This window comes from Panthera pardus, unplaced genomic scaffold (genome assembly GCF_024362965.1).
Source record: "Panthera pardus isolate Hobbes unplaced genomic scaffold, ASM2436296v1 HiC_scaffold_17, whole genome shotgun sequence".
Classification (NCBI taxonomy): Eukaryota; Metazoa; Chordata; class Mammalia; order Carnivora; family Felidae; genus Panthera; species Panthera pardus.
In genome coordinates this window covers 33638492-33652371 of record NW_026526732.1, presented here as the reverse complement: position 1 = coordinate 33652371, position 13880 = coordinate 33638492, and the positions used below count along the sequence as shown (strand labels likewise).

Sequence of the window (13880 nt, the reverse complement as noted above, 5' to 3'; positions counted from 1 at the left end):
AAGGCCTCAGGGGTATGCAGATCCATTATTTTTTCAATGTGACAAAAAAAAAAAAAAAAAAAAAAAAGACTCCAAGAGAAAGATCACACTCTAGCAACACATGAAACTTTCTGCACAAGTGCATTGCCTCCAAGCAGCTCTTTCAGGGAAAGGTGCAGACATGTGTGTGCACACACATCACACAATGGATACTTGCTCCCTAAAGCGGTGTGGCTGTTTTCCTGTGCAGTTCCTGGAATTGGTCTCCTTTTGTATCAAATCTGTGTCCTGACACTTTTCTACCGTGAACAAGTCAACAAGGAGACGGGGAGGGCTCCAAAGCCTATTCTAAGGCAAACAGCTTACTGAGACAGGAAAAAGGCAAGCGGTGGATCAAAAAAGAGATTCTTTATATTAAACTAGCTTTTTGGCACAACACTAGAGAATAAATTAAGTACAGTATTATAAGAAACACCGAGGACCATCGGGAGAAAAAAGATTTTTCTTTAGTTCTGCGTCTTCCTACTTTAGCCACCCAGGCTGTTCCCATCCTATTTCTCCAGCACCCAAGCTGTCATCTCTAGTCTAGTTCCCCACCCACCCCAATCATTTGGAAAACTTCTGGAAAAGCACTAAAAGTATAATCAACTTCGCCAAATGACATTCACATTCTGTCCCCACCCTAATACTTGGCTATCTATCCTTATTTCGCGATCTCTTTCCACTCTTTCTGTCATCCTGCCCCCACATACAAATGTATCCTAGTAAATGTTATTTCCTTTCTTCCCCACTCCCTATTCCTGAGATTTTCTACACTAAATTTCTTCATCCCCTCAGTCTGCCTTCAATTCTTCCCTCCAGATGCAGAGAGCCAAGATGTACAAAACCATTAAGTCTTCAAGACGCAGACAGAATTTAATATGCTAGGGACTTTTGGTGGAGGAATTCTTCCAAGGAAAACAGAAACGAAGGATTCTCCCTCACCTATTTTTCAGACCTCCCTCCTATCTCACTAAAGTCCCTGCAGCTGTTTTACAGTTTGCTCTAGACTGACTAAGGTCAAGCAGAGGTGAGGGCAAGTCTGAGACTGGGTGCACCAGGACATCATCTGAAGCCCTAACTGCCTCAGAAAGGCCACGGAACTAACTACCTGTTGACCCAAACCGACGGGCAAATCATGCTAGACTTGTTTCCTTCTGCAGAGATATTCCTGAGCACAACAGCTCACAGAGGTGGAAAAACAAAGCCACGTGCCCTGATTTGCCCCAAGTGTGCTCAGCACCTTTTTAACAAGTCAGAGTAACAACAGCGAACCAGGAGCTGCTGTGCTAGAACCAGGAAGACAAAGTGAGGGGACAGAGAGAGGCAGGAAGGAAAGGGATGCTGGGACAACCTCCCCATCCCTGAGAAGCTGATAAACTAGACACTAACACACACAACCCCCCGGGAAGTTATCATTCATCAAATACTCAAATGTCAAGAAAACACTAGAAAAAAATGCCAGAAGACTGCGTGAGCAACTGCCAAAGGAATGATACGGCCTAAGAATTCCTATAGGGATTCGGGGGGGGGTGGGGGGGGGAGGCAAATATATTCCAGAGTGGAAGAAATTTGGCATAGGAGAAGATAATTAATAGTTGGGCAAAACCACTAAAATGTTTTCAGAGATTTATTGGTTTTAACACAGCGGAAAAGAAAAACTTCCAATATACTGATGCTTATTCTATCTAAATGTAAAACATACATTTTTAACTTCCACTCCTTTCAGGTTCACATCAAATGGGCCTAAAATAGCAGCAATTCAGCCACATCATAATGGTTTTCAAACCACTCCAAATTACTTGGGGCAAATTAACTGTATGTCTGGGCAGTTTCAAGGTTTCAGGGTTTTCATACTCAAGGTTCTAGTGAAATGGATTTAACTCTCTAGGGCAACGATCTCTAATTTATCCTAGAGGCTAATACTTCACAAATTCTCGCCAGTAAAGTGCAATAGGCAGAGTGTAGGAAGTAAACTGGAACAGGCAGTGGTTAACCAGTTCCAACGCCGGTTCTGAAAGTAACAATTTCAAGCAAGTCATTTAATGTCACTTTACTAAATTTCCTCATCTATAAAGACCTGAGGATAGATTAATTCTCTCTTAAAGTGCCTTACGGTTCTGAAATCCCACATTTAAAAAAATTACTTTGACAGGGCAAACAGTACACAAAATAAAGTTGAATGAAAGTGGTTTTGATATATATCAAAACCAAATATATAGTATGAGCCCTGCTTTGTGAAATGCATACAAGTACATTTACTGAAGCATTCATTCTATAAGCTATGAATGTAGGGTACAAGAATAAAAACCACATACTATTAATAAGTGATTGTGTCTCAAAGGGAGAATAAAGCTTTTATTATTTATGGTTCTCCATATTCCAAATTTTATTCAACATGCAAGTTTACCATTAAAAAGATTCAATCCCTTGAATCCAGGCTTGACATTTGGAATACAAGCACTTTGGCCTCTATGAAATATGCTGAAGATCAGAATTCTCTTAGCAACACTATAGTCCAGTCTTCAACAAGGAGGAGGAAGAGAGGGGTGGAAACCCTCAACTTTGTTCTTCCACAGCTACTTTTCTCATCTAGTCTGAAGCCCCTCCTCTGTCCCCACCCTTCCCCAGAAAAATCTCTTGGGAGTGATTGAACGCAAGTAACCTAAAACTGGAATTTCTGGGACGGTGTGCTTTTCAAAAAGCACTGGTTTTCCATCTACCTCTACACACCCATACACACACACACACACACACACACACACACACAGAATTGAATTTCATACTTATTTTTTGCAAAAAAAACACCTCACAGTAGTACTTAAGTGTTCTTTTTAAAAAGGGTGCAGGGGGCACAAGGCAGGGGCAGGCTATGTAGGAAAAAAGAATGATGTGGCACCCAAGGAGGTGACGTCATTACCAGCCATGGCTCTGAATAGTCTCTGGAAAACAAGCTGTAGCTAGAATCCCTTAGCCCACCTAACACTGTTTAACAAAAACACAGTCCTTCCCTAGGCCCAGAAAACCTTACTCACACATGACTGCTCTTCTTTAGAAACCCTAAACTCAACTATTCAGCTTTAAATGTTTTGTAGAACACAGCATCAAATATGTTAGGACCATTTTTAGAAAGCTAAACTTTAGCTTCTCTAAATTTTATTTAATATCTGGCAGGCCTGAGAAGAACTAATTCTGCACTCTGCCTATAGGCAGGATACAGGGACTCCCAACTCATGGCAGGAGCCAGTCATTGGCTTGGAAAAAAGAACCCTACATACACCCCAACTCCAAATGGAGGGAAGACTTGGTTGCGAAAGGGGTGGGCACAGTGGGGAATGAGAGATGTCAAAAGTGAAATTGAGGGGTGCTTGAGGGGCTCAGTAGGTTAAGTGTCCAACTCTTGATTTCATGGTTCGTGGGTCTGAGCCCCGTGTCAGGTTCTGTGCTGGCAATACAGAGCCTGCTTGGGATTCTCTCTCACGCTCTCAAAATAAGTAATTTTTTTAAAGTGAAAGTGAGGGGCACTTGGCTGGCTCAGTCAGTGGAGCATGTGACTCCTGATCTCAGTGTTGTGAGTTCAAACCCCACACTTGTGTACTTTTTTAAAAGTAAAATTAAAAAAAAAAAAAAAGGAAAATTGAGAGGTGAGCCTCAATAAAAAATACAATGCCAGACTACTCCTACAGATAAACATAAAATAATTTAGGTAGAATGACCGTTTCTAACATAAACACTAAGTTAATGTTAGCTATTATTGTCTTGCCCCACAGCAACAGTCATTAAGGAAATACTAACTCCCCAAGCCTACTTATGAAGGTCCAATTAATCTATAATGCACCTGAAAGTACTTGAAAAATTAACGGCAAGTTTTAACAATGCTAAGGGAAACACACAACAAGGAATTGCAACAGCAACACATTTGCTCTTCAGGAGGAATAAGTCGGCCCCTTCCATTCACAGTAGAAAGCAGCCAGTGAAGAATTCCTATACGGCCACTCCTCCAGCAAGGGGCCAACCCAGAGACGGGGTACCTGACAAGAGGCTGGGGTAAGAACTCTGGGAGACAGCGCATGAAGTGCTACAGGAACTGGGCCTTGGCCCAATCTCCCGACTCCCCAGTCCACGAGGGCCCGGGCACCTTTCCATCCCTGTTGAAGAGCCCCAGAAAGTAGTCTCCTGCTCCCCACTGCCAACGCCTGACCAACGTCCAGTATGAAGGCGGGCTAGACACTATGTCTCCCAGGGTCAGTCCAGAAAGCAACACAAGGCCTTGCAACTTATTACCATGATTTTACTACTCAGAACAATGGGGAGGTGGCCAAGGGAAGTCTAAATATGCTTGCCTGTTTTCACTTACAATCGAAAGGCAAAGCCAAAAATCACACTCAAATGCTAATGCTAGTATTTTTGCATTTGTAAAAAAAAAAAAAAAAAAAAAAATCAAGACAGTAGGAGGAAGGTTCCAGAACTTCTACCTTGCAATTCCTAAGTGTGTCTACTTGATTTTTTAGAGTTGTTACCCTCACAACCCTCTAAAAATTTTCAATTTTCTATTGCTGATTATGTGTTTTATGGTTGATCCATCACTGTCAAAGTTGCTGAAATCTCTCTCCATGTGACCTCAAAGCACATCAAAAGTCTTACAAGACTCAGTTCTTACAGATCTTAGCAATAACCCAGGCTCTGGTATTTCCCTAATCTAGTTCTCAGTCTGACAGTGAAGGGGCAGAGACCCAGTGTTGAACCAGAAGCTCACCCAAGATCTGAGCCATACTTTTCTCCACCAGCCCACAATGTTTAAGGTCTTTTCTAGGGAAGAGGGGAGCTGAATCCCAAACCTTCCCATGTATAATGCATTTCAAATTGAAGTCATTTTTATTACCATACTCCTACTGCTTGTTATAATGCGCAAAGCAGTGTGTGAGTGTGTGTGTGTGTGTTCCATTCCTACTTAAAAAGCAAATCTCAATGACCCTGCCCTCCTCACCATCTCAGCTACCCATTCCCACGGTCATACCCCAAGCACTGGCTTTCAATTTTGTCCAAATGTGACCCAGAGTAAAATATTTCCTTCCCAGCCCAGTTTGCAAATACAATGTAAACACACCCAGTTTCAATGGAAACAAAGTTCTCAAATGACTATGCATGATCCATTCTGATCCAGACCTAAACTCAGGCCAATTGTGCTAAATCCAGACCCAACCCCTGGGTTCAGGGAGCCCTCTCTCTCAACCAGTGGATTTCCTCAACCACAAAAAAGGGCACCTCTTTCCTCCCACTCCCCCCTCTTCCAAAGGGGAAGCTTTGTGCAGGGGCAGTATCATGGCCCTTGAAGCTGATCTGAGACACGATTATTACTAATTGAAAACTTTTCCCAAAAAGGGAAAACTCTTTAATTCACGTAAAAATTATGCACAGGTTAGGGGCGCCTGGGTGGTTAAGTCGGTTAAGCATCCAACTTCAGCTCAGGTCATGATCTCACAGTTCCTGGGTTCGAGCTCCGCATCGGGCTCTGTGCTGACAGCTAGGAGCCTGGAGCCTGCTTCGGATTCTTTGTTTCCCCCTGTGTCTGCCCCTCGCCTGCTCATGCTCTGTCTCTGTCTCTCAATAATAAATAAACATTAAAAAGAAAAAACTTTAAAAAAAAATTCCACACAGGTTAGATAAGACCCTGAGTCTCATGTTTATTCTTTTTCATATTCTAAATACCAGTCATAGCCTTCTAAAATGATTTCTTGAAAACTCCTGCCCTAGAAGCAGAATCCTATCATTATCTCGAATTCCTGCATCTTGACCTCTGATTATCTTCCATCTTTCTAGCTCAATCCTTCTTCTACCCCAACTCCAACAATTCTTTGACCTGAGCAGCCTGCCCCTGTCACTACCCAAGTCTTCATTACCCTCCTTCAACAGCTTGGCTCCCATGGGCCACCATTATACCCTTGACCCCCAGCTGCTCTCTCCACCATGTTCCCATGTTCCATATAACTCTGGCCTTACTTACTTGCACCGGTGCAGCAAAAGAAAAATCGCTTTGAGAACTTTTCTCAAATTCCCAGCCACATACTTTAACTGGACTCAGATATCTCCAGAGATCTTATGACAGTCCCCTCATCATTCTACACTCCCACGCTCCTGAACACAGATTTCACACCTGTGCAAAAAGCAAAAACAAAACAAAACTGCAGACTAAAACTATAGGACATTGGAAATTGGATTTTCCTATGGCTGCATCCATAATCCAACTACAGCTGTCTTCCAGTAAGGAAAACCTGGTACTGTTTAACAATCTCAAAGATAGAAATAAAAGTTACTAGATTAAAAAACAAAAAAAAACACCTTTCCAGTATAAGGCTGACTTCTAGTATATTTAAGAGCACTGAACCATTAAAGAATAAAAGAAAAAGTGTGTTTATTCTCAAAGTGTTGTTGTTTTCTTTTTTACAAAAATGTTTGCTAATATTCTCTTTAATTCTCTTACCAAAGTAGTCCATGTGCCGTCCCGCCTCTCTAATCACTGACAGGCATAACAGTTTATTGTCCAAATATAATTTGCTCAGCCATGCAAACACCTGTGCAATGAAGCATGTTCAATTTGCAAGGGACAAGTCCAATGGCATGATCACAGTGATAAGCACTGATGCCCTGCTAGTGGGCCTTCTGCTGAAAGAAAGCTTTTCCCATAATTATCCCTATTTTGGATCAAAATGTCTAATAAACGCTTTCATGTAATTCAACAGAAAAACAAAATACACACATTATAGAATTGCTATTTACTCTACCTCAGGCCACTAATGATGATACTAATGCAGTTGGAAAAAAAAAAAAAAAAAAAAAAAAAAAAAGAGTAAAATGAGGCCCTTGAATAGAAGTAAAGCTAAGGAAGCAGATCTTCCCGAGGAGGCAATAAAAGGTCAAGCCCAGAATTTCATGTGTGAGATAGGAGTGCTGCCACGGGGAGATCACTGCAGGACTGCCCGGGTCATTTCCATCACTTTATTTATTTTTTTTTTTTTAATTTTTTTTAACGTTTATTTATTTTTGAGACAGGGGGAGACAGAGCATGAACTGGGGAGGGTCAGAGAGAGGGAGACACAGAATCCGAAGCAGGCTCCAGGCTCTGAGCTGTCAGCACAGAGCCTGACGCGGGGCTCGAACTCATGGACCGCGAGATCATGCCCTGAGCCGAAGTCAGATGCTCAAACGACAGAGCCACCCAGGCGCCCCTATTTCCATCACTTTAAAGCACAGTTCTTCCTAGAGGGAGGGGAACACACATGACACAGTTGAGAAATCTAGACTGAAATCACATCGTCGCAAATAGGCAGGTTATATTCCAGAACGTGCAGAGCAAGAAGATAACCGAGCTCGAAGGAACCTCAGACACCACGTGGACCTGCAGAGCATGACATGGGGCTTGATCTCACAAGCCAGGAGATATGACCTGAGCTGAAGTCAAGAGTTGGACCCTCACCCGACTAAGCCACCCAGGCACCCCTCTCATTTAGTTTGACTCCAAAGGTGTTGAGGGCACCTACGTGGCTCAACTGGTTGGGTGTCCAACCCTTGATTTCAGCTCAGGTCTTGATGTCAGGGTCATGATCTTGAGTGCTGCGTTGGGACTCCATGCTGAGCGTGGGGTCTACTTAAAAAAAAAAAAAAAAAAAAAAAAAAAACAAATTGCTAACCTGTTTGCTTCTCCTCCTCCTCCACCATTCAGTCATTCAACACTTAGGGAAAGAGCAACAACTATGTACCCCTGCACTGTGCTAGGACGTCATAACCTAGAAAGGGGCGTAGGGAGGAAGACAACGATAACAAATTCACTCTAAGAGATACCTACATAAAGCAATCTGAAAAAAAATACATAAATAAAGAGCAGAGAATGGAGTGAGGTAGAACTGGAGTCATCTCTGAAGGATCAAGGGGGGCAAAGAGAGTTAGAGAATCCCAAGCACTTGCGACAGTATCAGGAGATCACCACAAGTTGCTCCTTTCAACTTTCAGCATTTACCACTCACAAGGGCATATTCTGGTCCTCAAGATAATTGTAAGAGGCACTCTAGGACCTTCATCACAGATCACAGTCAAAACTTTGGTGGGTATCCCTTTTAGGCTTTTGTTTCTCTCAGCCCCAAACCAAGGCAGTTCACGTATCATTGGTAACAGGCAGTAAATTAACTGTGACTAAGATAAGTGAAGATAATATTGTAAAGGTGTGATCGCAAAAAAAAAAAAAAAAAAAGGCATGATCTCTTCTAGGTCAGGATAGGGACGAAGAGGGGTAGGAAGCAGCTGAAAAGCACTCCAGCGTAAGGTCAACTTTGTTATTTGGCTTAGGGCTGGGTGAGCAGACAGATGGAGGTCGTCTTCCTCCACCTCTAGAATAGAAAATGAAAACTTGCCCATTTACCATCAAGTTGTTTTGCTATGAAAAAAATCTCACAAAGACAAAAACGGTTTCTAATTAATTAGATTTGGTCTGTGCCCTCTGTTAGCTACATCAAGGTTTTCAACCTTCTGCAGGATGGACACTTAGGCCAGGTAATTTTTTTTTTTAATGTTTATTTATTTTTGAGAGAGCGAGAGAGAGCCAGAGCACAAGTGGGGGAGGGACTCAGAGAGAGGGAGACACAGAATCCGAAGCAGGCTCCAGGCTCCGAGCTGTCAGCGCAGAGCCTGACACGGGGCTGGAACCCACCAACCGCGAGATGACCTGAGCCGAAGTTGGACGCTTAACCGACTGAGCCACACAGGCGCCCCACCAGGTAATTCTTTGTTGTAAGGAGCTATCCTGTGTATAGCAAGATGTTTAGCAGCAAGCCTAGCTCAACACAATAGATGTCAGCAGCACACCCCCAAGTCAAGGCCATCACAAAGGTCTCCAGACATTGCTAAATGTCCCTCCGAGGACAAAAATCACCTACCCACCCCCACCCCAGTTGTAAACAACTACACTAGATTCTGAGCCGAATCAGGCTATTTGTTAAATATACAATAAAGAAGAAAGTGATACTGACAAACAGGGCAAAATATTAGGAAAAAGGGTAGGTCTTAACCAGCTGTTGTCTGTATCTCAATAAAAAGCTAGTAGAGGGGCACCTGGGTGGCTCAGTCGGTTAATAGTCCAACTTTTGATTTCGTCTCAGATCATGATCCCAGGGTCACAGGATTGAGCCCCATCTCGGCTCTGCACTTAAGATTCTCTTTTTCTCCTGCTGCTCCTCTCTCGCACTTGCTCTCTATCTCTAAAATAATTCTTTTTAAGAAAATTAAAAACTAAATAGAAAAAAAAGTTAAAAGCTAATAGATATCCCCAACAGAAGAGAAAGATCAAAACTCAGGCCAAAAATGTTCCAAGTCTGAAACATTTAAGCAACAATTAGTACAGGTGTGATGGAAGCTTCGCTTGAAAAAAAAGATAATGAAAATATTAAAGCGAATCACACAAGTCTATCTTCATTCCACATATCCAAGCCCACTCGATGGTGTGGGGGGCGGGGAGGGATTTTAACAGACTTTAATTCTACAAAATGAGTATCTCAAATAGTACCAATTTTGAAATAATTAGGAACACAGACCAGACTCCAGATCGGACAGGCTCCAACCACTTTCTAGCTACGACACCCTAAGCTGTTTCTCTCATCCAGAGAGCTAAACGGCTTAACCAGTTTAAAGATATTAGCGTAGTGCCCGATAAGCTGTAAGTACTACCAGTGTGGCAATTACCAGTAGTTTCATATACATATTTTATGAGCATATGTGTCACACTGCCCAAGTGAACTAAGAACACACACTTCTAAAAAAAAGTCAACTAAAAAAAACCCCCAAAACAAAAACACATTCCTGTAAAACTACACACACTACATGCCAAGATTTACCAGCACGTTTTTAAGGCAGGAGAAAAATGGATCACCATTCTAGCCCATGGTTAACAAAAAACATGCAAAGGTTGCCCCCCTTTTTTTAAGTACCACATTATGCACCACATGTGCTAACTCCGAGTATATTTCCCCAAGTTTTTATCCAAATTCACCAAAAAAGCAGCTTAAAGCACCCGAGTTTTGAGATTCACTATATAAATTTTCTACAAAGCCTAGCAATCAAGTAGGAAAGAAGAGCATTTTCTCACATGTACCCGGAGTCACTCTGAAGTTGCTGTTTTTGCCTCACAGAAGTTGTTTTCTAGCCACAAGCTACTACAAATTGTTCAGACCTTTTGGCAGCAACACAGGAAACTGCCCTTTTCACCCGTTCTCCCACAAAAATGTAGTCAATTTCGAGGCAGGCCCATCTCTCAAGGCTACTTGCTTTATGGGGCCAAATGCACACCATTTCCCGTTTAGCCAAACCAAAGGGCCCCGAATAGTTTGCATTTTTGTGAAGAAAACTGAACGCGAGTCACCGAAGACCTGCAGGCAAAGCTCTCGACGAAATGAGCTCATAAACCGTGCTCCACCACACTTGACACCGGCATCTGAAATTTACAGGGCGTTTGGCATCTCAGCTGTTGCTGTTTCATCCAAATCATCGAGGATGCAATAGGTAACACGTGAAGCCATTTCCTGCGCTTAATTGCCCTTGGCTTCCCACTATTCTCAACTTGCCATGTTTCAAAGAAGAAGCAGGCTAAAAAAGGTACATCTGCCTTTTGATTTAAAATAAAATAATAACCTCAAATCTTCCCTCCGAATCTGGGGTTTTTCCACCATCTTAAGGATCACATAAAGGTATGTAAGCAAGCCACACAGATGAAGTGGAAGCTCCTCTCAGCTTTTTATTAAGGCATACAAATCAATGTATAGTTTTCTCCTGCAAACATGGAAGCGGAGGTAAGGGCAGGAGGTGGGAAATGACTCAACAGCTGTCACATTTAGCTTGTAAAAGTAAAGCAGCAATTGTCTTCTGAATGCAAAATTAAAGAAGAATCTTTGAAAGCCAGGATTCCTTTTATCCCATTTGGCCTAAAATTTCACAGACAGGACATTTATTAAAACAACAACAACAACAACAAATAATGGCAAGAAGCATCTGTAGTTACTCACAAAATAAAGCTGGATACCACCCTGCTCTGGGAGAGTCAAATGCCAAAATTCAGTCTAATGAGCTAAACTCCTAATTCACAGACTGAAAAAGAAAATCAGCCCAGGATTTTCCAGGGAACATTTACTGCCTCCAAAACTGATTGTAACCTCAAACAAGTTCCAACATGACACAAAGGCCACCTCTCCAAAAAGGTACAATATCAGAAACTATCCCAAAAAACCACAGAGACAAAAATGATAAGCAAAGGAAACTGGATTCAATTATACACACCCACTACTTTGATTTAATAAAAGATAATCAAAAGAATATCTTTCAGAGTCCAACATTAACATTAATTTAAAAAATGTTCAAGTTCAGGGGCGCCTGGGTGGCTCAGTTGGTTAAGTGTCCAACTCTGGCTCAGGTCATGATCTCACGGTTCATGAGTTCAAGCCCCGTGTCCAGTTCTGTGCTGACAGCTCAGAGCCTGGAGCCTGTTTCAGGTTCTGTGTCTCCCTCTCCCTCTGCCCCTCCCCTGCTCGGCTCACGCTCTCGCTCGCACGCTCTCTCTCGCAAAAATAAACATTAAAAGAATTAAAAAAAATAAAATACGTTCAAATTCAGAATTGCTTTTCAAAGACACACTGGATTCTTCTAGCAAAATAAATCCTATAGATTATACAGAGGAAAAAATCTGGAAGGCAAACCAAGGAATACAAATTAAAAATTCAAAGGAAATTTCTTACATGTCTAGTAGGTAAGAGACCTGGCTTGCCTGTATCTAAGTACAAAAAGGCACATCTTGTTATGTGAGGTAATCTTCCCAATTTAAATAGATTAACTGCACACGGAGCGAGTGCTAATTGCAAACATGCTTTCGTTCGCTCCTTGCTTGCATTAACTTATACCAAACCATCTTTCATCTCCATAAGCAAAACAGGATATCAAAGAGATTTCACATGATTGTTTATCAGCTTATCAGCATCTTCAAAGTACACATAATTGTTGGTATTTATGAGAAAGTATCTTTGGAAGGAGCAGGAAGAAACAGCCTCCTTGTATAAGATTTACCGTGTGGGTATGAGTAGTGTTGTGTGCTGCGTAACACCAGCATGAAACAGCCTGGAAGACAGGCACCAGAGGAACCAAAAAAAGCCTCTCCTGAGTTAACTGTCCACATCTTCACACGACTTACTTTCGAGTAAGTAAACAGCAACAAAAGAACAGCTGCCCCAAGGTTATCCAGAGGTCTGGCATGAGAAGTCAAAGCACTCAAGTTCAAACACATGAGTTTTCTGGCCCATGTTAGAAAAAAAAAAAAAAAAATCAGCCTGGGAAAATTTCCTTCAGATTTGAGCTAAATAGGCAACTAAGGAATCTCTTTACTACTGTTACATTCTGAAATTTCTCACACATTAGAAAACCCACCTTAAAATAGAGTCAGACTTTTCCAAATGGCAAAAGAAATGGGAAATGTACAATCAGGCACTGATTTCTGTCAGTTCTCATCTCACCCTCAGTCAAGCAGTATTTATTGTGCAGTTATTATATTAAAAAAAAAAGCACTCAGCTGACAGAGTTAGAAAGAGCACACAAGACAGAGACGTATTTATTATCAAATAGGTTATGTTTGCATCTGTATTTACACACAATAAATGTGTTAAGAGTGTTTTGTTTGTCAGTTTTTGGTTTCGAAGCATCTCTGTGTGGTTTACTTTAAAGAGGGCCCTTCATGTGTCTAAACGAAAACCTTGACACATTTGGCTTCAATAAAGCCAGTAGTTTCTTGAAGATGGCTTCCAGCTATGAATCATCCATATCCGTGCGCTGGAAAGGGTGAAAAGGACAGTTTTCTGAGTTGCTGCCAATGGGCTGAACAATTCGCAGTAGCTTGTGCTGGAGAACAACTTCTCTAAGAAGAAAACTGTTAACTTCCAAGCTGTCTTAGCATAGTTATGTGAAATAATGTGATTCTTCTGTACTTTTATTTTCTGTTACATCTTTTCCAGTAAGATCCTTCTCCTTCCCTGGAATTTCAGAATCAGGCCTTTAAATAATCTTGCTAGTGAAAAGAATGTTTGAAAATAATGTTTATTAAGAGTTTAACGGAAAACCAATTTCAGCACACATCTAACTTTGGAGTATTAAAATCCTTCGTAGTCTTCTCTATCCACAATATGGTACTAGTTTTGTTCAGATCGTCACTTCTGGAAAGTTCTTCATACACCCACACCCACAACCCAGCACCATCACCATCACCACCATCAGACTGCTTGTTCACTCTGGAGAATATCAAAATGAACAAGACAAGGTCACAGACCTTAATAAACCAATCTAGTAATGGACAGAAAGAGAAAAGTCAGATTTATGAGGCAGAGGTGGGGTGGTGATCAGAAAATGTTTGTTGTAAATTCATTGGATGAATCTTGTGCATAATAAGGTTTAAGAACTGCATTCACTCCCCTCCACCCCCATCCCTGCAAATCAAAAAAGGCAATAAATAACTAAGTCATCTACTCAAAAAACAAACAAAAAAGACTCACCATTGGATCACTCACATTACCACTACAACTGTACTGTGTATCACTGTATAAATCAAATATACCTATACATTAAAATGTTGGGAAAAAACCATAAAACTACTATTAAAAGAACTAGAAATCAGAAAGTCTAATTACTGCCACTTAATTTAAATAAGAATAAAACTCCTGCATGCCGATTACCTCAGAAAGTAATTAGAATAATTAAATGAAAATATGCATGAGTAGGTGCTTTAAAAACTTAATATTATACCACTGCTCAAGGAAGAGCTCTGGTTTTAACGTTTATTTTTAAGA

At 41.4% G+C, this 13880-nt stretch overlaps 1 protein-coding gene and 1 pseudogene across 29 annotated transcripts in view; one reads left to right on the top strand and one right to left on the bottom strand.

Annotated features, from left to right (window-relative positions):
- The window catches only part of EPB41L2 (erythrocyte membrane protein band 4.1 like 2), a 218554-nt gene that overhangs the window by 161653 nt on the left and 43021 nt on the right, over nucleotides 1–13880 (bottom strand). The gene's annotated exons all lie outside the window — the stretch shown is intronic.
- On the top strand, nucleotides 5319–5439 carry LOC128777943 (U4 spliceosomal RNA; annotated as a pseudogene).